Source organism: Temnothorax longispinosus, chromosome 8 (genome assembly GCF_030848805.1).
Source record: "Temnothorax longispinosus isolate EJ_2023e chromosome 8, Tlon_JGU_v1, whole genome shotgun sequence".
Taxonomy (NCBI): Eukaryota; Metazoa; Arthropoda; class Insecta; order Hymenoptera; family Formicidae; genus Temnothorax; species Temnothorax longispinosus.
In genome coordinates this window covers 13,636,339-13,661,550 of record NC_092365.1, presented here as the reverse complement: position 1 = coordinate 13,661,550, position 25,212 = coordinate 13,636,339, and the positions used below count along the sequence as shown (strand labels likewise).

Genomic DNA, 25,212 nt, shown 5'->3' with positions numbered 1-25,212 from the left:
ACTAAAGTTTTATCTTAGTTTTACATGCAACAAAAAACGATTAAGAATCTGTTAAATAGATTAACTGTAAAATAAAAGTTTGTATACTAATTTTACTCTGTGTGAGGTACATGCCAAATTTTCAATTTTAATTTGTTATTTAACGACACGTTGTTCCTCGCTGCCGGTTTGTATGTTAGATTATGGAGCCGGCAGCTAGTAATTCCAATGTTGTCCCCTAGATTGTAACACTTAATATTCTAGATATTACGGTTCTATTTATAAAAGTATTTTGCTTTACCCGAACTTCCTCTATATCTATATTTATATATTTCATTATTGTGTTTGAATTTTTATTCAAGTTTAAAATTCATTGTTTTATTCTCTGCCAGTCTATCAGTATCAGAATGTATAAATACTGCTATAAAACTCTAATTGTAAGATAAAATGGTACACTAGCGTATTTATTAGAATAAAAGAGATACAAGGCGTCAAGGATACAGTGAACCGGTCGTTATCGTAAGAGTCTGATTTATCCAGAAGCTAGCAAGAAACTGAACTTCAAGACGTGTCGCGTGTGTCTCAATCTCATAGGTCAAATAGTTAGGCAAAAAAATAACAGCTATCAACCAACAAAAATCACAACATTAGATGTGTTGCATCGACGGTTCGATTGTCGGATAGGATTAGAGCTGCGCGGATCGAATATATAGTATCGAGAGTATGCTTATAGGGTGAAACGAGGTCATTGTATGGTTCGGGTTTTCAACTTTCCATGCAAACCGATATCCTCCCGCACCCCTGCTTGTGGGGGAAAAGCGGTAGCCCCTTTTTGGCCTACATGTGTACTGTCTATACATATCAGCAAATTACTTTCTTTAGCACTGACACAAACTTGTAAATTTCTCAAACTTTTTTTATTTGTAACTTTTCAATAAGCAATGACCGACGATTAATCGGGAAAAAATATTTATATCTGACAGTATATGAACATATATAAATGAGATAGAAACAGATATAAGTTTTACATGCCCATATATAAAGCATATATAATCATATATTGTTTTCTATCGCCATATATGATCAGATCGCACATAATACATGACACAAGATCTGATCATATAAGTTCATATGTGGTCAGACATATTATTATGTGTAGCCAGATATGACACTATACATAATCGTATCTGGCCTCACATGGTCGTATATTATATAAAGAATGTTCGGCTATGTATTATCAGATATAATTATATGTGGCCATACATAACTGTATACGGCACTGTATATGATCATATATGACAAGATGCGATGCTGTATATATGATGGTAGCTTTATATCTTTTTCACAAAATTATATTATCTAACTTAACTCAAGTGACATGTATTTAAAAAAAAAGTGAAATCTTTAATTTCTTCTTCACAAAATTATATTACCTAACTTAACTCACGTGACATGTATCTATATAACCTAAGTAGTAGCTTTATATCTTTTTCACAAAATTATATTACCTAACTTAACTCAAGTGACATGTATTTAAAAAAAAAGATGTGAAATCTTTATTTTCTTCTTCACAAAATTATATTATCTAACTTAACTCAAGTGACTTGTATTTCAAAAAAAAGATGTGAAATCTTTAAATTAAATTGCGCCAATTGTAAAGAGAATATGTATATTGCTTTGAAAGATAATTGTTATGCAACTACTTTAAAAAAATAAAACCCAAGTGGTATCTTCGTATTCCTATTCAAGGGTCTTCCTATTCTAAACCCAAGTGATAATAGCTTCTTAATTCTTTTTAACAAATTTTTAATATTACAAAGAATTATTTTAATTACAAAGAATTAAAGAAGTAAAAGTACAAAATAAAAATATTTAATTAAAACAAAATAAATAAATTTTTCTTGTAAAAAAACTTGGCGCTAGACTTTGAAATTTAAACATTAAAATTTAAACATTAGTACTAAGATTTTTGATTAAATAAAAAACCATAAACATAATTTAGGGAAGAATGCGACAGGAGTAAAAAAGCAGCGCCAAGTTTTTTTACAAGAAAATTTTATTTATTTTGTTTTAATTAAATATTTTTATTTTGTACTGTTACTTTTTTAATCTTTGTAATTAAAATGATTCTTTGTAATATTAAAAATTTGTTAAAGAGAATTAAGAAGCTATTATCACTTGGGTTTAGAATAGGAAGACCCTTGAATAAGAATACGAAGATACCACTTGGATTTTATTTTTTTAAAGTAGTTGCATAACAATTATTTTTCAAAGCAATATACATATTCTCTTTACAATTGGCGCAATTTAATTTAAAGATTTCACATCTTTTTTTGAAATACAAGTCACTTGAGTTAAGTTAGGTAATATAATTTTGTGAAGAAGAAAATAAAGATTTCACATCTTTTTTTTGAAATACATGTCACTTGAGTTAAGTTAGGTAATATAATTTTGTGAAAAAGATATAAAGCTACCACTTAGGTTAGATACATGTCACTTGAGTTAAGTTAGGTAATATAATTTGTGAAGAAAAAATTAAAGATTTCACTTTTTTTTTTAAATACATGTCACTTGAGTTAAGTTAGATAATATAATTTTGTGAAAAAGATATAAGCTACCACTTAGGTTAGATTTTTGAATTTACAAAATACATTGCGTGTACTTGGCACTTTTTTTTACCTTTTTTGAAAAAGGTAATTTTGTACTGATATCACCTATTTTGTAGTGTTAAGCAAGGGGATCTGCAAAACATTTTTATTTTTTATTTTTTAATTATTCACAAAATTAGCAATAACAACAAATACATAAAAATTAATAATATTTAAGTAAAAGTAAATTATACATTTCTCACAAAAATTGAAGGAACACTAAATTTATCTTTAAAAATAGGCAAAATTTGAGCAGCTGTAACTTTGTTAAAAATAAATAAAATTTAAATTTTAAGCTTAAAACCTCTACTTTCGAAAGGTTACTATTATTCGTTCAATTTTTATTATGTCTAGACATAATTTTAATTTAGCGATGTTTTATTATGTCATGACATAATTTTAATTCAGCGATGTTTTATTATGTCATAACATAATTTTAATTCTGCCGCTAGGAAATTTTTAAGTCGATTTTTATGAATCAAGCTTAAATTCCAGGTGTATTAATACCTTGAATTCGATGTCCACGTGTTCCAGGTTGCCGAAGACGGGTTCCAGATAGTGCGCTCCATAGTTTTCGGTGTTCAAGTGTAATAATACGTTGAATTCGATGTCTAGGTGTCCCACGTTGCCGATGACGAGGTCCACATAGTGCGCTCCGTAGTTTTCGGTGTCTACGTGTATTAATACTTCGAATTCGATATCTACGTGTCCTACATTCAAATTTAAAGTTATTACACCTATACAAAGTTAATACACCTAGACACCAAAAACTACGAAGCGCACTATGTGAACCTAGTCATCGGCAACCTGGGACACGTAGACATCGAATTCGAGGTATTATTACACCTAAACACCAAAAACTACGGAGCGCACTATCTGAACCTTGTCATCAGCAACCTGGGACACCTAGACATAAATTTCAAAATATTAATACACGTAGACACACCGAAAAATACAGAGCGCACTATGTGGACCTCGTCATCGGCAACCTGGGACACCTAGACATCGAATTCAAGGTATTAATACACGTAGACACCGAAAACTACGGAGCTCACTATCTAGACATCGTCATCGGCAATCTGGGACACCTAGACATCGCATTCAACGTATTATTACACCTGGACACCGAAAACTACGAAGCGCACTATGTGGACCTCGTCATCGACAACCTGGGACACCTAGACATCGAATTCAACGTACGATTACACCTGGACACCGAAAACTATGAAGCGCACTATCTGGATCCCGTCATCGGCAACCTGGGACACGTGGACATCGAATTCAAGGTATTAATACACGTAGACACCGAAAACTACGGAGCGCACTATGTGGACCTCGTCATCGGCAACGTGGGACACCTAGACATCGAATTCAACGTACGATTACACCTGGTCACCGAAAACTATGAAGCGCATTATCTGGATCCCGTCATCGGCAACCTGGGACACGTGGACATCGAATTCAAGGTATTAATACACGTAGACACCGAAAACTACGGAGCGCACTATGTGGACCTCGTCATCGGCAACCTGGGACACGTAGACATCGAATTCAAGCTTGATTCATGAGAATCGACTTAAAAATTCTCTAGCGGCACTTTCGGCCAAGCGTAGAGAACCTTGTTTTCCGGCAGCGTACGATATAAGGATACGAAATCTCTCCAGATAAACATGAAGCAATTGACTCAATATATATTATATATATACCTAATTTATTTAAATAGAAATCTTCCTCCTGACCGATAAGTCTATCGACCTAATTTACCTACTAGATCGATCGAAATACGCGCGCGATATCGAAACTGGCGATACCTGCGCCGCCAGCGTCGAAAAAGTGAAAGTGACATTTTTCTGATAATCATAATAATATTGAATGAGAGCGGTCGACGTAGAAGAAAGTATCGTAAAATAAAATTTTCACATTTGACTTTGCGTAGCAATATCTCTGCTTGTAGGGCACGTAGCGGAATATTATAAGTGAAACCCCCCCCTCTAATTGGACCCCAAGCTATCGATCAAGCCTACTTAGAACTTGATCCGTTCACTCGTTATCGAAATCTCAACATCTCGGGTACTCGCAACCCGTCGCGTCGCGTAAAAGAGTCACGGTCGGTCTCGCTCCGCGTGTACTTGGCACGAGACACTACCGTGTCTCTTGATAAATACTACCAAAAGTATTAAATAAATATTTGTGCTAAATATAAAAATAATGTTTCTAACAATTATTTTAAAAATATAATTTTTATTCATAAAAGACAATATTTAAATACAAATTTTTTATTTTTTCTTTAGTTTTTCTTGACTATATATTACAATACATATCACAAGTTTTGTTTTTCTTGATTATATATCTTGACTACAATACTACTTTATAATTACAATATTATACAGAGTGTTCGATTGATGTATGCTATTAAAGCAATTGCATATTTTACATAAAAAAGTCAAAAAGTTCTTTACAGTTTTTAAATATCTTTAATATTAAGCGAGAAATATTGTAAGTTAAAGTTTGAATAATTTCTCAAATCAAAAACCTATAATTGAAGTGCATGTCTGCATATTCTGTAAATAAGAAAGAGATTGCCTCGAAATCTCAAGATTGAATACTTGTGTATAGCTTCAAAGACAAAAGAACACTTAAAATAAATAAAACAGATAATAAACTGTGATATATAGAATAAATTTTGTTACCAGTTTAGGTTTTTTTTTTAATTAAGCAAATTCTACACAAGTGCATGGAGCAAGTAGGGAAATCTGCAGTTCTGTTCTTAATCGAATTATCGAGCGCGTGGCTCGTTATAAACTGTAGCGCTTTATTTGAGAAAATGTTCAAAACTTTAATTTGCAATATCTCGCTTAATATTAAAGATATCCAAAAACTGTAAAAAAAACTTCTTGACTCAGTTTTTTATGTAGAACATGCGATTTTTTTATTACATTAATCGAACATCTTGTATATTTTGACTAAATACTACTTTTTACAATACTGATTTATTCATCTGTATCTTCTTCTATGAAATTTTCTATAAAATTAGATGTAGACTTAAGATGAGAATATAATTTTTTTGGTGTCGTCTTATTTAACATATAACTAAATATGTTTTGTTTCCTTTTAATAAAATAGTATAAGGACCCTCGAAATTAAAATAAAAGAAGTAGAAGCTATAAGGGTCGGACGCAGATCTCCGTGCGTAATATCAGAAAAAACTGATTTATTGGTCGTTGTAATTTACATCGATCCGTATGTTTCAGCTCAACTTTGAGCCATCTTCAGCATATCATTGTTGTGTGTAGTGTCAACAAGATCGTTAAGTCTCTTCGCAGAGAGTATTTTTATCTGCCACAGTTTATACTCATTTTGCGTATGGCTCTGAATTCCACGTTTTTTAGACTGATTGATATGGATCAATTGGTCTATATTTTCAACACAGTTTCTGAAACTTAGAATCAGTAAGCTCACCAATATGGTATGGAGAAATATATTATTTTAATTGCCGCTGAAGATGGCTCAAAGTTGAGCTGAAACGTACGGATCGATGTAAATTACAATGACTATATAAATCAGTTTTTTTCTGATATTACGCACGGAGATATGCGTCTGACCCTTATAGCCTCTCCTTCTCTTATTTTAGTTTTTTTTTAAGTTTTCTATGTTATTATAAGATTATATAATAATAGTTATTATAAAATTATAATATTATATAAGTTTTAATTAAAAATGTGATTCTGTTCTCCATAAAAATTGTATGTCACAATTTCTTACCTCCTTCAATAAATATTCTTAGCGTCAAATATAAAATATTATTTAGTTCTCTAGCCGTGCATTACTATCGAAATTTTATTAAAAAATTGAGGTAAAAGTAAATTATACATAAATATTACTTTATTTTACGCACGCACGCACGTTTAGTCGACAGGCGGTAGCTTCTGAATAAACGGCGGAGATATAAAATCTGACTCTTCATACTTTGGTGGTACAAAGTGTTCTGAATCACGTGCACAAGTAGCGATTGATTCTACTTGTGCAAAGAGGTATTTTACTCTTAAACTAAAAGAGATCGGGAGTAGTTTCCGGGTAAATATTTACCTTTACGAACCCCCCGCACCCCCCTCAATGACCTTCTCCTTCACATATATTGTAGAGACTCTTCTGAATAACTTTCAGGTTTTAGCCGTCACTCGTTTATTAAAATTCGTTCATTAAAAAGTTATAAACAAATATAACTGAAAAATATAACAGTTTGTGTCAGTACTAAAGGAAGTAATGTGCTGATACGTGTGTATAAACAGTACACATATGTAAGCGGGGAAGGGGCGACTGCCCCTTCCTCGCAAGCAGGGATGGGTAGGGGTGGACCTCGGTGCGCGTGGAAAGTTGAAAACTCGAACCGTACAATGATAGACCTCGTTTTACCCTGTAAGCAGGAGTGGGGCGGGATGGGGTAGACTTCGTTTCGCGTGGATGATTCTCTAGACAGCATTGTACCTTCCATGAAAAGCGAGATTTATCCCACTTTACCACTACTTATAATTCAAAACGAGGTCTATCATTGAGGTTTTCAACATTTCACGCGAACCAACGTCCACTTCCACCGACCACCGCCTACACGCGTGTACTGTCTATACACATATATCATCAAATTACTTCCTTTAGCACTAACACGAACTTGTATATTTCTCAAACTTTTTTTGTTCATAACTTTTAATAAGTAATGACCGACATATAAGTTATAAGGAAAAGTTACTCAGGATCATGTCTTTGACAAATATCAGGGTCAAGATTTTTATCCTTCTTTATACCAACTATTTTCTGCGATTCTTAACGAAAAGACTGTTCAATATATTAACGATTCACTGCTTTAAATGACTTTCCTTCGTTCATACATATACTATTTCCACACATATATACATGTATATTAGTTATGCCTTTCAATACTCAAAATAACTAGGGTAGACCGGGGCACGTTGTCACGCGGGGCACGTTGTCACTTTGGCTTTATTTAAAAAACTAATAACCGGAGGGCAGCACCCGTCATTCCCAAAACGTGTTAGTGTATGCCCATCTTTGGTGTGTTTACAGTCTTGAGATTGCGCCAGCCGTGTTAACGTAAAATCAACTTGAAAGTTTTTTCGACCGTAAGTAAAATTTTATTGTCTAATATTCAACGTACTGGACATGAAGCTTATGTTTTTTCAGAATAGACCTTTATATAGTATTATCTTAAAGTATGTACTTTTACCTACCGCATGCAGTACCTAACCTTACGAATATCTCAAACGTGTCGGACATGAGGCTGTTTGAAGTAAAAAAATGCCCTCGGGGCACGTTGTCACGAATTTGATGGGAATCTATTGCGAATCTTCGGATGACAATAACGAATAAAAATATTTTATGTTTAATCACCGACATGATTATAAAAGAAAGAATGTTTATTAATAAGTTGCGCATTCGAGTGGAATTCTTGCCTATTTAGATTAAGACAAAAACTTCGTGCTTTTTGTACTTTTTTGAAATAAAATAAATGTTTCTGTGAAGGATTTTACTTTTTTACATTGCAGCGCACTATAATATATTGATATTTACGTTGTATACAGTTTGGATTACATTTTGCATGCAATTACATTTGATGTGACAACGTGCCCCGGTCACGTGGCACGTTGTCACAAGCGACTTGTCGTTATTTATTGTTATGTAACAACTGTAGAGTAACAATCACACAAAATTCGATACTGTCCAATTGAAGCTGAGGGTTCACTCGAAATTTTGGCATATCAAAGTACTCTTAAATATTGAATGTAAAAAATACAAAAAATATTGAAAAAAATGTGTGACGACGTGCCCCGGTCTACCCTACTATATTTTTCAAAATTTTTTGTTAATAATTTTTTAATAAAGAACGAGCGAAGGCTAAAATCTTTTGAAGGTTACTCAGGAGGATTACCTCTATAATATATGTAAAGGAGAAGGTCATTGAGAGAGGGTTTGTGATGGTAATTATTTACCAAATAAATTATATCTAAACTTATAAATTAAAAAAAAAAAAATGAGTGCGTGGTCGCCACGCGCGTTAAAAGTGAAACTCTTTCTGAAGGCAAGGGTTTTGCCATAAATTTTCTGAAATTAATACAAAAATAATAGGTACAACAGCATTAGTCACTCCACGCAGTTCTCACTCTACTCGTCTCGCCAGTGCCGTACACTTATTGGTCGAATTTTTGTGACACGTTTTCGAATCGCAAAATCGAACTTACTACCGTGCCAAAAGAAATTTTACTTCGTACGCCTATTGGTCGAATTTTCGTGACGCTTTTTCGTGTCGCAAAATCGAACTTACTACCGTGCTAAAAGAAGTTCCATTTCAAAAAATCTCTTTATTAAATAACTTTACTGCATCTCTAAAAGATTATAAAATTCCATAAATCCAATCTTATTAGGACTTTTTTGTAATTAAACATAACCTTGTAATGATACACCCCGAAATGCATTGTTCCCGGCGAACATCAGCTGGATGCCGCCCGGCCAAACATCCGCCGGGCGAGGAAGGGCACAGTGGGCCAATTTTAAACGTATCATTTCGCGTACGATAAGTTCTTGAAAAGACTTACCGCGGCAACCGACTCGGAGCGCTGAGCGGTGGTATGCAAAATGCCCCACCGTACCGCCGATCCGCCTCGGCGCTCGCAATCGCCGTTGTCGATACTTCCGCCGCCACCTGACAGCGCCGAGGGGTATATATACCCGCGTCTTTTCGACAAAGATAAGATTCCGCCGTGAGCCAGCAACCGATCCGACCGATTCTCCGTTGCTCTCGGATTCCGAAATCTTGAAAACCGAATCAACCTGAGGTACTAACAATAAGACCCTCTCTGGTTCCATCAAGTGACGTATCTTAACGACCGATTCTCGACCGATTACATATTATCGCCGCGCCTCAGTCTAGAGAGTTGCTCTCTAGACTTGTTGAAAGTCTCAGCCGCCCGAAAACATTTCTAGCACGCTTTACTGTCGCGAACCAGGGTAGAGAATTGCTCTCCACGCTTGCCAAGAATCTCGGTCGCCTGGTACAGCCTCTTGCCTGACGCATCGCTGCGCTCCAGTATAGAGAGCCGCTCTCTATATTCATTGAGGGTTTCAGCCGCACGATATCGTCTCCATCGCTCGGTAACCGCTGCGCATCAGTGTAGAGAGGTGCTCTCTACGATCACAGAGAGTTTCGGCCGCCCGGTACCGCTTCCTGGGGCTCGATAACCTTGGTATCCCGCCGTACGGGAACTCCGACCGCGGAAATTCGAGCGCCCGAGACCCACGCCGGCCGCAAAATTGTCTCGCACGAATCCGCGCTCCTGCGTCAATCGTCGACGTATTACCGCGCGGCATTCTACGAGCCCGCGAGCTCGCCAATCATCGCTCGCATATACGCGTTCACAGTTCACACGTCCGGCTATCCGTCGTATTATACATAGTGTTCCGTCTCGAACTCCGCGGATTATATCATTGTAACCCCGCTCCATCTCCACATCCGCGCATTCTCCGTATCTGTACGTCGTTTCCGTATCGACACTCGGGTGTCCTTTTCTATCTTATGTATCACACTGTAATTTGCATTGTAATAAACCTTGATTGTTAAAACTCTTTCATAACAACCGAGTCTTGTATCTTCCTCCGCGCCTATTATACTCCGAACACTGACCAGTCGCGAGGTAGATCCGCCTTTCGAAAGTTAGGCTGTGTTATGCGAAAATTTTTCGCTCTAATAAAAGGAAAAATGCTACCCCTACTAAAACAATCATTAAAATATAATCTAACTAAAGTTAACATTATATAAGAATAAAAAGCCATAGATTTTGTTGGATCCTTAACTAATTAAATAGATGGAGTAGGTAACAATGTAAGAATGTATTTCTGATCAAGTACAATCGAAGTGTGTCGTGCATGTTACAAGAGGATTGCCACGTAGCGGGAGGCAAGATGTCCTCAGTTCTGTTGATGCGCGAAGTCCTGCGCCAGACGCGCGCTTACAGCTCGACCGGAGCGTGCTGGCTTTGTAGCAGCTAACCGTACTTGGATATATATATATATATATATATATATATATATATATATATATATATATATATATTCACTGAACAAATGATTTCGCATCAATTGACCCCGGTTTGAACCAAAAATTGTAAAGAATTCTATATTTACCGGCTAAATTAACACTAAAAATTATTTTCATAATTACGTAAAAATTATTAACTAACAAACGTTCTAATTAGTCTAACAATCAATAACAAACAACTAACAATCGATTTGTAAAAAAATGTCATAAGTCGAAGTTGTCCGGCTAACTTCTATGAGGTCCACCTGGGGCCCACTTCCGTTGTGACTCCTTCTCGCCACTGGACCAATCAGCGTGCCACGCGTCACCACTCCGACCGTCTGCCCTGCTTCGTGTCCTCGCTCCTTTTCCACAGCCTCTCGTCTCTCCTGTCCCTGCCCCCTCCTCCTCCAATTTCTCATCCTAACCTCCAAGTGTATCCTTACTATCTTCCGTCAACTCTCTCCAAACCACGCCGTTCTCGACTCCTCCTCCACTTCCTCAACCTCTTCTAGGCCTATCCATCGGCTCCACAACACAACTTCTTTTCCCGGTCCTTATCTCCTCTCACAGCCCTTTATTTTCTCCTCTTAGACTCCGGGCCAACCGTCCGCTCCCACTCCCTCTCTCCCCTCCCCTCTGTCATATATTGAAATATAAATTTTGATCCATTTTTCAGATTTGTCAAAAGACTTTGGAAATTATATATATAATATTGTTCGCGAAATCGCTGATTAATCTCGGCGATGGAAGCGGGATGAGAAGGACGCGCGTGGAAGGTGTTAACAAATTATTTCGTTAATTTATGTGTAACTCAGAACACAGTCTGAGCCGTCTTTAATGTGTCAAAATTGATACAGTCTGACCTAAGAATAGATGAGCGGTGTATGAAAGAGAAGTCTTTGTATGATCGTGCAAGGCAAGATACAATTATATTAATTGCCCTCCTCGTGGTGATTCGCCCGTGAGCCGGTGAGACACGTGGCGGTCGGCACTCGCGCACGTGTGAGCCTGAGTCGTCGTGTTGATGCACCTGAGCTGTGCGAGCGGTCTCTTTACACGTTAATGCAGTATCTCGGCAGCTGTAATTACTGCGGTGGGCACTTCAATGTGTAGTCACAGTCAAAATGCACAGAGCACACGTTGCACGTCTGGTCACTGCGCGGCTATTTTTACGACTCTGTGTGTCGCGAGGAAGAAGACGGCGATGAGCGCGCCCGTGCTTGCGCAAGTTGCCGCGTCGATCCGGCCCGTCGATATCCGATCGATGCTGCCATCTGATCGGACGGCGCAACGTGAACGGAATCTCGAACATTCCGCCCGCCATCAGCAACCTTGTCGATGATTCCTTACTCTTGATCCTTTATCCTGTTGAAATGGGTAATATGGCAAGCTTGGCAATTGGCCGGGTGAGTGTCGTGGTGGCCGTCTTGAGGGTAACCACCCTGGTGAGTCCATCCTCGCCGGGGTGCAAAGCTGTTACTCTGGCGAGTGGCCATTTGCACGGTGGAGAGCGTTCGTCGGTGAGCAGCACGATGGAACCCACCGTGATGTTGTTGTTAGGATGATGCCGCTTGGATATCGCCTGCTGGCGTTGCAGATAATGAGCCGACCATTGTGCCCAAAAATGTTGAACACGCTGCTGGATGAGCTGCCACCGAGATAGTCGCGAGGTGGCCAGGTCACTCACAAGGGAACGGTCGGAAGTGTCCCTACCCGATTTGGATGCGCTTTGGATATGTTATTGAGCATAAAAAAACAGTAGACTCGTATTTTTTTTGCGGCGTATCTCGACGTTTAGGGGTTGAAAAAACCCCTAAAAAATAACGACCGATTTGGATGCGCTTTGGCTACATTATCGAGCATAAAAAAACATTAGACACGGGTTTTTTTTGCTGCTTATCTCGACGTTTAGGGGTTGAAACAACCCCTTGAAAATAACGGATTTTATAGTTTTTAGCAAATATCTTCGAAAATATAAGGCGTAACAACAAAACATTTGTACGAAATGTTTATGACTTTTTGTGCTCTTTACAATGGCGTAATCAGATTTTTTAAATTTGTCACATTTTTAAATTTTGATACCATTATTAGATTTTTGGCAAGACGAGATGATATGTGATGTAAGCGTTGCGCTGTAGGTAGGTGTTGCGTTATTTCTGTTCAGTTGCGCCGTACGCTTAATAATTTCCATTTGTGCATATTTTCTCATACAATATATACTATATACTACAACATAATAGGATTCCCCCGTTAGCCTCGGCGGGGGAGCAGGTGGAAAGTTCGGAAAGGTGGAAATAGGGTCGACAACAGAGCTGTGTGGAAGGGTGGAGGTGCAGGATTGAAGGAGGGTGCGAAGGAAGTTGAGAGGAGGCGGTGGGATTGGAGGTGATGATAGAATCGAGGTGAAGCTGTCAGAAATTGAGGGAGAAGAGGAGAGTTAAAAGTGAGGTTAGGATGACGGAGAGGAATGAGAAGGAGGACGCAGCGAGGAGGGGTGGAGAGTGAGTTGAAGAGTTGAGTGCAGAAGGAACGGGTACTCGAGCGAGCGGGAGCGAGGAATCGATTGTGAGATCGATCGAGTCGGCATGCGAGAGAGGTGCTAACGACGGACGACAGATGTGAGAAATGAGGCGAGCTGGCTCGTTTAATCAATGAATGATCGAGCGGATCGAGCGTCAGAGAGATGCGTTCCGGTATGGTAAGGGCCTAAGCAGAATGGCTGTCTTGGCAGTATTTTATGCCTTAAGTCTTTGTCTTATGTAAGGGCCTAAGCAGAATGGCTGTCTTGGCAGTGTTTTATGCCTTAAGTCTTTGTCTTATGTAAGGGCCTAAGCAGAATGGCTGTCTTGGCAGTGTTTTATGCCTTAAGTCTTTGTCTTATGTAAGGGCCTAAGCAGAATGGCTGTCTTGGCAGTGTTTTATGCCTTAAGTCTTTGTCTTATGTAAGGGCCTAAGCAGAATGGCTGTCTTGGCAGTGTTTTATGCCTTAAGTCTTTGTCTTATGTAAGGGCCTAAGCAGAATGGCTGTCTTGGCAGTGTTTTATGCCTTAAGTCTTTGTTTTATGTAAGGGTCTAAGCAGAATGGCTGTCTTGGCAGTGTTTTATGCCTTAGGTCTCTGTCTTATGTACAGTATTGTGTGTTACATAAGACAAAGACATAAGGCATAAAACACTGCCAAGACAGCCATTCTGCTTAGGCCCTTACCATACCGGAACGCATCTCTCTGACGCTCGATCCGCTCGATCATTCATTGATTAAACGAGCCAGCTCGCCTCATTTCTCACATCCGTCGTCCGTCGTTAGCACCTCTCTCGCATGCCGACTCGATCGATCTCACAATCGATTCCTCGCTCCCGCTCGCTCGAGTACCCGTTCCTTCTGCACTCAACTCTTCAATTCACTCTCCACCCCTCCTCGCTGCGTCCTCCTTCTCATTCCTCTCCGTCATCCTAACCTCACTTTTAACTCTCCTCTTCTCCCTCAATTTCTGACAGCTTCACCTCGATTCTATCATCACCTCCAATCCCACCGCCTGCTCTCAACTTCCTTCGCACCCTCCTTCAATCCTGCACCTCCACCCTTCCACACAGCTCTGTTTTCAACCCTATTTCCACCTTTCCGAACTTTCCACCTGCTCCCCCGCCGAGGCTAACGGGGGAATCCTATTATGTTGTAGTATATAGTATATATTGTATGAGAAAATATGCACAAATGGAAATTATTAAGCGTACGGCGCAACTGAACAGAAATAACGCAACACCTACCTACAGCGCGACGCCTATATCACATATCATCTCGTCTTGCCAAAAATCTAATAATGGTATCAAAATTAAAAAATGTGACAAATTTGAAAAATCTGATTACGCCATTGTAAAGAGCACAAAAAGCCATAAACATTTCGTACAAATGTTTTGTTGTTACGCCTTATATTTTCGAAGATATTCGCTAAAAACTATAAAATCCGTTATTTTCAAGGGGTTGTTTCAACCCCTAAACGTCGAGATAAGCAGCAAAAAAAACCCGTGTCTAATGTTTTTTGATGCTCGACAACATAGCCAAAGCGCATCCAAATCGGTCGTTATTTTTTAAGAGTTGTTTCAACCCCTAAACGTCGAGATAAGCAGCAAAAAAAAACCCGTGTCTAATGTTTTTTGATGCTCGACAACATAGTCAAAGCGCATCCAAATCGGTCGTTATTTTTTAGGGGTTTTTCAACCCCTAAACGTCGAGATACGCCGCAAAAAAAATACGAGTCTACTATTGATGCTCAACAACATATCCAAAGCGCATCCAAATCGGGTAGGGACACTTCCGACCGTTCCCTTGTCAGAGATGGCTCGGGTATGGTAGTGAGTGGACCTCCAATGAGGAAATGACCCGGTGTGAGCGCTGAGACGTCTTCAGGGTCGTCACTCAGCGGTTCGAAAGGCCGAGTTGAGAATGGCCTCGATTTGCGTAAGCAACGTTGTGAGTTCTTCCGTCGTGAGTAGAGTCTCCCCAATATCCGTCTCAGATGAAACTTCACGGATTTCACCACCGCCTCCCACTTGCCCACCATGTGTGGAGCGCCTGGTGGGTTGAACTCCCATTTTGTGCAATCAAGTTGCAAAACTTGAGCAATCCGTTGATGTTCTTGAGAACCCTGGATGAACATTTTTTTGAGCACGGCGTCTGCTCCAATGAAGGTTGTCCCGCAGTCCGAATACATGATCTGAGCAATTCCCCTTTTCGCTGAGAATCTTCGGAAGGCTGCTATGAATCCTTCTGATGAGTAGTCACTGACTACTTCAAGGTGAATTGCAGAGGTGGAGAAGCAGACGAACACACAGATCCATCCCTTGTATGTTTTCGCACCTCGTCCTGTTCATGTCTTGATGGTGAGCGGTCCGGCATAGTCGACTTCTGTATGAGCAAACGGACGTGACGGCGTAACTCGAAAAAGAGGTAGTTGGCCCATCAGTTGATGAGCACGGATCCCCCTCTGCCGAGCACACACGACACACTATAAGATATGAGACTTCACCGGAGCCCGTCCGCCGATGATCCAGTATTGTTGCCTGACATGAGCCAATGTCAGCTGAGTTCCTCCATGCAGGGTGCGCAGATGGGCGTGAGCGATGATTAAGGTTGAGAACCGTGAGTGGCGAAGTAAAATCGCCTGATGTTTGTTGTCCTGAGCTAGTGTTGTTTGGTTGAGGCGGCCGCCAACTCGGACAATTCCTTGAGCGTCTATGTACGCAGTCAATCGACTGAATGCGTGAGTAGTTGGCAATCTCGAGTTGGCCGTGAGCATCTTGATCTCGTGCGTAAAGTATGCCGCTTGAGTAGCCTTGATCCAGAAAAGTCTGGCCTTCTCCAAAGCAGAGTGCGAGTCCAACGATTTGGCTCGGTGCTTTCCAGCAGAGAGGTGAACCTGAAACAGAGAGCTGTTAATTCTCAATAATTTATTGAGGGTTGAGTACCTATATATGAGGTCCCAGTGATAGTCCGACTGAGATGCGGCCGCATATAGCGCAATGCCAGGATGAGCCTCATGCGCGCTCAACTCGTCCGAAAGCGCGGGTTGTGATGGCCATGCTTCAGGGGTAAGTATCCACGGTGGTCCCGTCCACCATAATGAGTGGCTTTGGAGTTGAGCAGTAGTTAGTCCTCGTGATGCGCAGTCGGCTGGGTTGGATGTACCAGGTACGTATTTCCAATGTGCGTTCGCAGTGAAATCTTGAATTTGAGAAACTCGGTTTCTCACAAAATCCTTCCAGCGCGATGCATGAGATTTGATCCACGTGAGTGTCACAACAGAGTCCGTCCACAGGTGAGTTGCTGTAACGTTTAACTTCAAGGTGGCTTGAACGTATTGCATGAGTCTTGAGAGCAGCAGTGCTGCGGTGAGTTCAAGTCTCGGGATGGTGAGCCGTTTGAGCGGTGCTACTTTATTTTTGGAGCACACCAATGAAATTGTGGCGCCATTAGAGCCGTGGACGGTGATATATACGACTGCAGCCATTGACAGTTGAGAAGCATCAGAAAAGCCGTGAAATTCCACTGACGAGGTGCTCAATGTGTTATACCACCGAGGTATTGAGATCTTGCGCAAGCTGGTGAGTTTTTTTCTGATGATGAGCCACCGTGATGAGAGCTGGGATGGCAGTGGTTCATCCCATTGGAGCTTATGAAGCCAAAGCTCCTGCAAGAGCATCTTCGCCTTGATCACGACTGGTGATGCAAAGCCTAGTGGATCGAATATCTGAGTCACTTCAGACGAAACGAGGCGTTTGGTGAGATGATCGGTGTGCGGCGAGATCCTTGTTGAGAATGCGAATGAATCTTCTTGAGGAAGCCATCGTAATCCGAGTATTTTGGTTACGCAATCGTCAAATGTAATTTGTGAGCCCTGGTCCTTTTCTGCTTGAACCGCAGTGAGCACGTCTGGATGAGTCGCGTGCCACTTGGCCAATGGAAAACCGCCCGCCATGCACAAGTTCTTCAGCTTGAATGATTGGCGGTACTGCGAGGGGAAAATTGTGACCTTCATCCTCCACCAGTTGCAGCAGTGTTTGTACAGCCAAGAACGGGGCAGCCTTTGCGATGGCCCTCGCGGGTGTTGACGCAATGTGATTTCTGCCCAGTGCTCTGAATGTCAACGTAAAGAAATTCAAGCAAGCGCAGGTAAACGGTGCTGCACCCTGTGCCCTTTACCCATAAAACTGCTGGGCTGCTGCCCAATCCCAGGTCCTATCAGCTGGGTAACGGATGCAGCCGGTAGTACTGAACAGGGTAGCGTTTCGCGAGGCGAGCGCGGCGTGCTCGTGCGTGGGAGGTGCCCAATACGAGCGGGGTATATGGCGCACCACGTGCCGTATATTCCTAAGGCGCGTCGACTGCTGCCGAATCCCGGATCCCCGGGCAACCGATGAGCGACGCGTTAGCAGTACGGGGTGACTCGTGCGATTACGTGGTAGCTGGTGGCATGGCACTAGCGACGGCGACTCGTCAAACGTGAGCTAAGATCGCTCGACACGAGTACTACGGGGGTAGGGAGCCCCGCCGGGAGGCTACCGGTGCCCTACCAGATGGTGTCGGACTCGTAGGGGCAGAGGTTTCGCATAGCCGAGTGAGCGGCATAGAGGGCCTAGTGTGGGTCAGCGCTATGAAGCTCATGTTGCGCATTACCTGTTAGCGGGGTGCCTTGGCACCCCGGTCCTGTCAGTTGAGTTGATCTAATCCGAGTAGGTCATGCTCGCTGCAGGATTTAATCCTGCTACCTGGGGAACAGCTCAGGTACAATGTGAGTCATATGTGCGTTACGGAAAACCGTGTCTGCCAGTGGCCAGAGGTGTCGCCTATACCGGGAGTATGTAATCCGAAGGGTATGTATCTCTGTAATGGGCAAATCCACGGTGGCGGGTTCCGTTACTGCTGTGCAGGGAAGTACTGATAACGTTCAGTCGCACTCCGACCACGGGGTAGACTCTGGGGGGGCTAACCGCCCCCCCCAGACCCCCCGGTGCGGTCGTAACTATGACTCTCTTAAGGTAGCCAAATGCCTCGTCATCTAATTAGTGACGCGCATGAATGGATTAACGAGATTCCCACTGTCCCTATCTACTATCTAGCGAAACCACTGCCAAGGGAACGGGCTTGGAAAAATTAGCGGGGAAAGAAGACCCTGTTGACCCTCTAATCTGGCACTGTACCATACGTGACCGTTGTTAGATAATATGGCACTTCATTAAGCTGATCGTCGATCCATAGAATCCGTTGTAAGTTCCAGTCATCTTCATGTACGTTGATTTGCCTGTACATCTTGGTGATGTCCGTGGCAACTAAATGCCGAAATTGTCGAATCCAGAGCAAAACATCTGTGATGTCTAAGTGCAGTTTGGCTCCTGTGTGCATGAGATCATTAAGTGAACGGCCGGATGTAGATGCACTCGAGCCATTAAATACCACACGTAATTTTGTGGTTGCACTGTCTGGTTTGAGCACTCCGTGATGTGGCAAATAATATTGCGTGTGCTGACTGGAAACGGGTGAAGCCTTCTTCATGTGATTGAAATCTCGATATTCTGTCATAAATTGATGATACAGACGTCGATAGTTGTCATCTCGGGAGAGTCTTCTTAGTAAACTTTGCAAACATCGATGCGCAGTGAGATACGAATCGCCAAGAGTATCAGGTGATGATCTTAATGGAATTCGAACCGTGTATCGACCTGTTGAGTCCCGTGAAACAGTGGTCTTGGAGTATTCTTCACATCTTTGCTTGTCAGGAGTAAGATCATGATTGTTGCTCGCAGGCACTTCTTTTTGTATCCAAAATCTCGACAATAACTCGTCGAGAGCATCTTCTCTCTCCTGAATCGATGCATGATGCACTGCAGCAGATGCCGATGATGATGTGTCGACAGGTCCGAGAACGAGCCATCCGAAAATTGAGAGCTGCGCAATTGGCATTAATGTATCTCGTTTGATGAGGTTGGGCTTGATGATCTGCCCATATGAGTCAGCTCCAATGATAATATCCACTGGCCGTGGTGTTAGAAAATCAGGATCAGCCAAGGTTAACTTGGTGAGATGCGGCCATTCCTGGGGTGCAGCGTTGAATGATGGCAGGATGTTCGTTAACGTCTGCAGAATGTGAGCTTGAATAACGACGTCTGATCTTGAGCGAAGTGAGCGGAGCTTGAGGAATGCAACTCCTCGAGTTTGCGTGGACTTTCCGCCACCAATTCCCGTAATGAGAATGACAGAATGATGACGAGGAATGTTGAGCTGACGAATGAGTGATTCAGAGACGAAAGTAAGTTCTGAACCTGTATCGATGAGAAGCCGTACTACTCGCTGAGTAGTAACAGATGAACCGATCTGAGCCAGGGCCGTAGCTAACAATGTTGAGTGTGATGAGCGGACCAAAAGTGAGTGGGTGACGATTGCACCATTGTCCTATTGAGATGCCGAGGCTGAGCAGGTGGTAGGCTTCGCTGATGAGTCTGTCTGATGTGCCTCATGCAGCATCGTATGGTGTCGGTTGGTGCACTTCTTGCACCCCCGTGAGCTTTTGCATGAGCGGACGTTGTGGCGGCCGAGGCAATTAAAACAGAGCCTCTGTGAGATGACTAATTTCTGTCGATCGCCCGGTGAGAGGTCCCTGAATTTTGAGCACGTCACCACGAAGTGCGTGCCGTTGCAGTAGTCGCACGGGTACACCGTTGAGCCGTCTGATGTTGTAGTGCGGGCCGGTAGAGCTGCCGCATGATGAGCCGTCGAGGAGCGCCGTGATGTTGAAGCTTCCAGAGCTGGCCGTGGCTTCAATCCTCTCGAGTGCTTGTGCTCAAGAGGTGAAGAATTGCTCGAGCTGGTCGAATCGTGGGTACCCCCGCGTGGCTCCTAGAGACGTCTCCCACTGCTCCTTGGTCTGGCGATCCAGCTGCCGGGACAGCTGGTATACCAGGATGCAGTCGCCCAGATCCTGTGAGACGCCTAAGGATTGGAGGCCTTTGATGCCCTCCTTGAACGTATTGAGCAGTTTGTCTAGTGCTGCAGCGTTCCTCTGCACAGGTGTTAAGCTGGCAAAGAGCTGGTCCAAATAGGACTGGATGAGCAGGCGTTTATTCTCGTACCGATCGACGATCATCTCCCATGACGGTTTGAGCGAGTCGGCGGTGAGAGGCAGTCCAGAAATGAGCTGAGCAGGTGGCCCTTCTAATGAGAGCCGCAGATAGTGGAGTTTCTCCACGTCGGTGAGCCGTTGGCTGTCATAAATGACAGCCTTGAAAAGGTCACGATATGTAGGCCATGCCTCGTACTCGCTCTTGAACGACGGGATGTTAATGTCCCGCAATCTCGGTTGAGACTGTGGGGGCTACGCCGCTTCAGACGCAGCCTTCGGAGCGATCTTCTCCGCCAATGCGCCTTTGAGCTTTGCTAGAGAGCGACGAGCCATCATGCACTCTTGCGCCTCCACGGCGAAGGCGTTTTTAGAGAAGTACTCATGAGTGATGAGCGCCGCCGTGACCTCGAAATAGGCGTGATCCTTAAGGAGCGCCTTGTGCACTTTTTCGAGCTAGATCGAGATCTGGAGGATTTCGTCCACCGTCGTGTCATCTGCGGTAGATGGCAACGTCTCGCTAATGGCCCGCACCGTCGCGATGCGGTTCATCTGCGTCTGCGCCTTCAAGGTGAGCTCTGCGGACAAACGCACCGCGATAAACCTTATACTCCAGAACCTATCGTATACCTTAAACTCATATCTTCCATAACTACACTCAAATATTTACATACACCTACATATAATAAACTTGACTAATAACAAATCTCCTGCTTCCTAATTAATACTTACCTATGTCTCCAGCCTGAACTCATCACACCTCCCTGTATGCCCCTCCCTTCTCTTCTTTTCTCTTCCAATGTATTATCTTCCTAATCTTCCTGATCTTTTGAATTCATTCCTAATTTAACTCAAAAAACTTCTGTGCCCTCGAATCGCTCTATTCCTCTTCCTTATTTGCCAAATTCCTCGGCGCTGCTCCTCTCCACTCCTAATAAATTGCTTTCTAGCTCTTCTTCTCTCATTCCCTCCGCAGCAACACTTATTTCCTCCGTGCGCGCGCGCGTTCTCTGGTTATCTTCCCGTACCTCCTATCTACCGTTGCATAACTAATATACCTGGGTTCGCATCCGTGCCATCCAAATATTCTAATATTTCCAGAAAACTGCTGCGTCCTTTCTTAAACTGTAACGTTCATATCTCTTATTTTTCCTCCTTCCACATTTCCTTCCTCTTCTTCCTCTCCTTCTCTCACCAAGCCTTGTGTCCTCGTTTACTCCTTTTCCTATTTCCATCTTCTTTTACCTTTCCTATTTTACAACTCAGATAAGTTTCGCCAATCCTTGTTTCAGGATTACGCCAATAGCTTTTCTTCACCTTTCTTCTTTTCGTCTTCTCTCTTTTTCATCATTGGCTTAACCCTTCCTCAGTTACTTATCTTCTTTTACTTTCCTTTCCTAGAACACCTCTGGACCCGCCAATCCTTGTGTCCTAGCTTTATTTCACCTTCCTTCTTTTCATTTCCATTAATCCGGAACTCTAGAGCTTTTACGACTACTTTTTTCTTCTTTCTTCTTCGATAATCCTCTTCACATTTAATCCTTCCTTGTTTCGTATAACCTTTTCTATAACAGCGCTTTTTCACTTACCTCTTGTCCTCTTCTCTGTTTTCTTCCCCTTACAGCTTCTTCCTCTTCTTATTCTTGATCCTATATTTCCCAATCTAATTTTCCCAATCTAAAATTTACCTGTGTTCTGAGTTCAACCTGTCATCCCTTATTTAACTATCTATTTAAACTATCCTTAATTTACGACCGAAGGCTCCTTAGCTAATCACTTATCATACAATCTTCTTTACAATCATCGATCGAAACCTTCCCTACTTTACCTACATTACCTTTACCGCCTTTACCGCCTAACTGACTCGTCACCATAACCTCATCCTACCACGTTCTCTAAACACTTCTATACTACTTTTCTCTACTTGCATCCTATTACCTTTATTCTCATCGTATCCCCTACTTACTCCCTATCTTTCCATTATCCCTACTTGCCACATACTAATCTTTAAACCCAGAAACAATTTAAAGCTAAAATCGCACAACGCACTTTCACCATCCACACACGCGCCTTCTAACCAAGTCCCTAGTAACAGTTACATAAAAAATCAGTATTATAAACTATTTAGTTCAAAATATTTGAATACAGCTACCCTGTTAAAATTTTTTTTACAAAATATTATTAAAAAAGTTTATATGTGTTTTGTATCCAATATATTATTTGAATTATAATTATTTATATTTAAATAATATACCGGATACAAAACACATATATAGGGCATTATTTATGAAATGATCCATCCCAAAGGAGGGGTGTCAATAAGGCCGTTTTTTGGACCACGTCAGAATCGCTCCAAACTGTGGTATTTTCTTCCTACCGATGTAGCTCACAACCTCCTAGAACCGTTTGCTGTCCGAGCAATTAGAGGCTGAGAACGGGCAACTTAAAATCTAAAAAATCAATGGAGTTTTTCATATGGTGGTAGTGCTGGTCTCATTTCAGCATGTCATTGTTGGGAGGGAGGGAGGGTGGGGGGAGGTAGAGGGAGGAGGGAAGGAGGGTGGGAAGTAGAGAGGGGAGGGAGGGAGGGAAAGAGGTAGAGGAGAGAAAGAAAGAGAGAGAAGAAGGGAGTGAGTGAGTGAGAGAGAGGGAGGGAGAGAGAGAGAGGAAGAGAGAGGAGAGAGAGAGAGAGAGGGGGCAGATAGATAGATAGATAGATGATCTTTATTAAGCCTGAGCTAAAGGGCAAAAATATAATATAACAATAACGTTTAACATAGAGTGTCATTTAATAACTAACGCCACTTAAAAATAATCATTTAACCCAATTGACACGATATGTTGTGAAGTAACAGTAATATACAATACATAAGAATAACCAAATACTTAATACTACATATAAATGCTCTCAATCTCAATCGTCGGCTAGACAACTTAATGTATAACTTAACGACTAGAACAGGTAATTATACCTTAAAGCAACTAAGAAACAGAATATAGACGAATTAACGACACATAGCAATGAAACACATCCCAATGCTACTCAGACTCAGATTCAGATGCCCGCAAGAATGACAGTAGAAGGCTCTTAAAGGAAGCAAGAGAAGATGCCGATGTAATGCTGCAGGGGAGAGAGTGCCAGAAATATATGGAAGAAATACGGAAGGAGTTTCTGTATGTGACAGTCCTGTGAGCAGGAAGGTGAAAGATCTGAGAGGAGGTGACATTTCGCTCAGATCTCCTGAGCGCTGGATCAGGTAGGGTAAAGAGCTTACGTAGATATAATGGAGAACGCATGTGAAGGATCCGATACATCAGGCAGCCAAGAAAATAAAGCCTTCTGTTCTCAACCAAAAGCCAACCAAATCTCCGCCTAAACGGTGTTATGTGTACGTCTCGCCTAAGATTAAAGATAAATTGTATACTGCAATTACCTAGCCTCTGAAGTTTAGTGTTTAGCTCGCTGGTCAGATCATGATACACTAAACAGCTATAGTCAATATAAGGTAAGACCAAGATGACAAGTTTTTTCCTTAATGCAGTAGAGAGACTGTTTTTGTTGAACCTGAGTTTATATAACGCATGATGAGCCTTACTTGAGACAAGCGAAATGTGTTTCCTCCACGAAAGATTAGAGGTAAAGATAACCTTCAAGTTCCTCACCTCAGTCACAAAAGGCAGAGGCACATTATTTACCATGGGAGACTGAGTGTTATGACCCGGTCTGTATGCAGACTGTCTAAGATTTAATATATCATGATCTTCTAGATAGTGTGCAATCTGCGAGGCAACAATCTTTTCAAGGATCTTCGACAGCTCAGGCAGATTAGCTATTGGTCTCGCATCAGACGGAGACAATAGAATACGGACTTCAGAGTGAGGGCGGATCAGGGCACGTTTCCATTTAGACGGAAATGTGGAGGTCTCCAGTGATCTGTTAAACAACTCCACGAGCCATGGGCCCACAACTGACCAAGCAATTCGCAGGACATACATTGGAATCCCATCCGAGCCTGACGCGTAAGAGTGAAGGGGTCCATCTGCAAAGAGCCTAAGGACATCACTAGGCGTCACAGTAGAAAAGTTAAACTCCGGACGCAGGGGCGGCCTAACAACCTGGGCAGTAGCTAAGACAAAGTCCTCATAGGTACACGGCGACTGAGCATCAGATACAGAAGCAAAATACAAGTTCAACTGGTTGGACGCAAAAAAGTGCAGAGGAGAAACTAAAGTTAATTTGACCAAACCAAGACGCGCCAGCTCTCTCCATAGCTTGTTTAACTAGTTATATATACAGTATAATTATGTAGTAAAGAAACAACAATAATAAACAAGAAGTATAGGAGAAAACAGAAGACATAAGCAGGAATGTTACCCTGTTTCCCGAGCAACCAAAAATGCTTTGAGAAGATTCTTAAAGGTAGGGAATGAGGAAGTAGAGGTGATATTGACAGGAAGTGAGTGCCAGAAATAGATAAAAGAAAGATGAAAAGAGTTTCTGTAGGTGGTTGTTTTATGAGAAGGAATATGAAATGTATGAGATGCATGAGGAAGGCGGTCAGATTTCCTCAACAGCGGATCAGGCAACGTAAAATTTTCCCGCAAGTAAGAAGAGGAGCACATGTGAAGTATGCGAAACATTTGACAACCAAGAAAATATAGTTTTCTATTTTCAACTGAAAGCCATCTTAATTGGCGTCTATACGGAGTAATATGTTCATCTCTCTTGAGATCAAAGATAAAGCGGATGCAACAATTGACGAGTCTCTGTAATAGTTATTTGTGTAACAAGTGCGGGAAGTTGAGAATTGGACACGAGTGTCCAATTCTCATCCCGCACGTGTTACACACCCTATTTTATATTACAAAGTGCGTGGAAAGTGGCCCATTA

At 41.8% G+C, this 25,212-nt stretch overlaps 1 protein-coding gene across 2 annotated transcripts in view; it reads left to right on the top strand.

Annotated features, from left to right (window-relative positions):
* Nucleotides 1–25,212, top strand: part of LOC139817307 (uncharacterized) — a 234,041-nt gene that overhangs the window by 1,159 nt on the left and 207,670 nt on the right. The gene's annotated exons all lie outside the window — the stretch shown is intronic.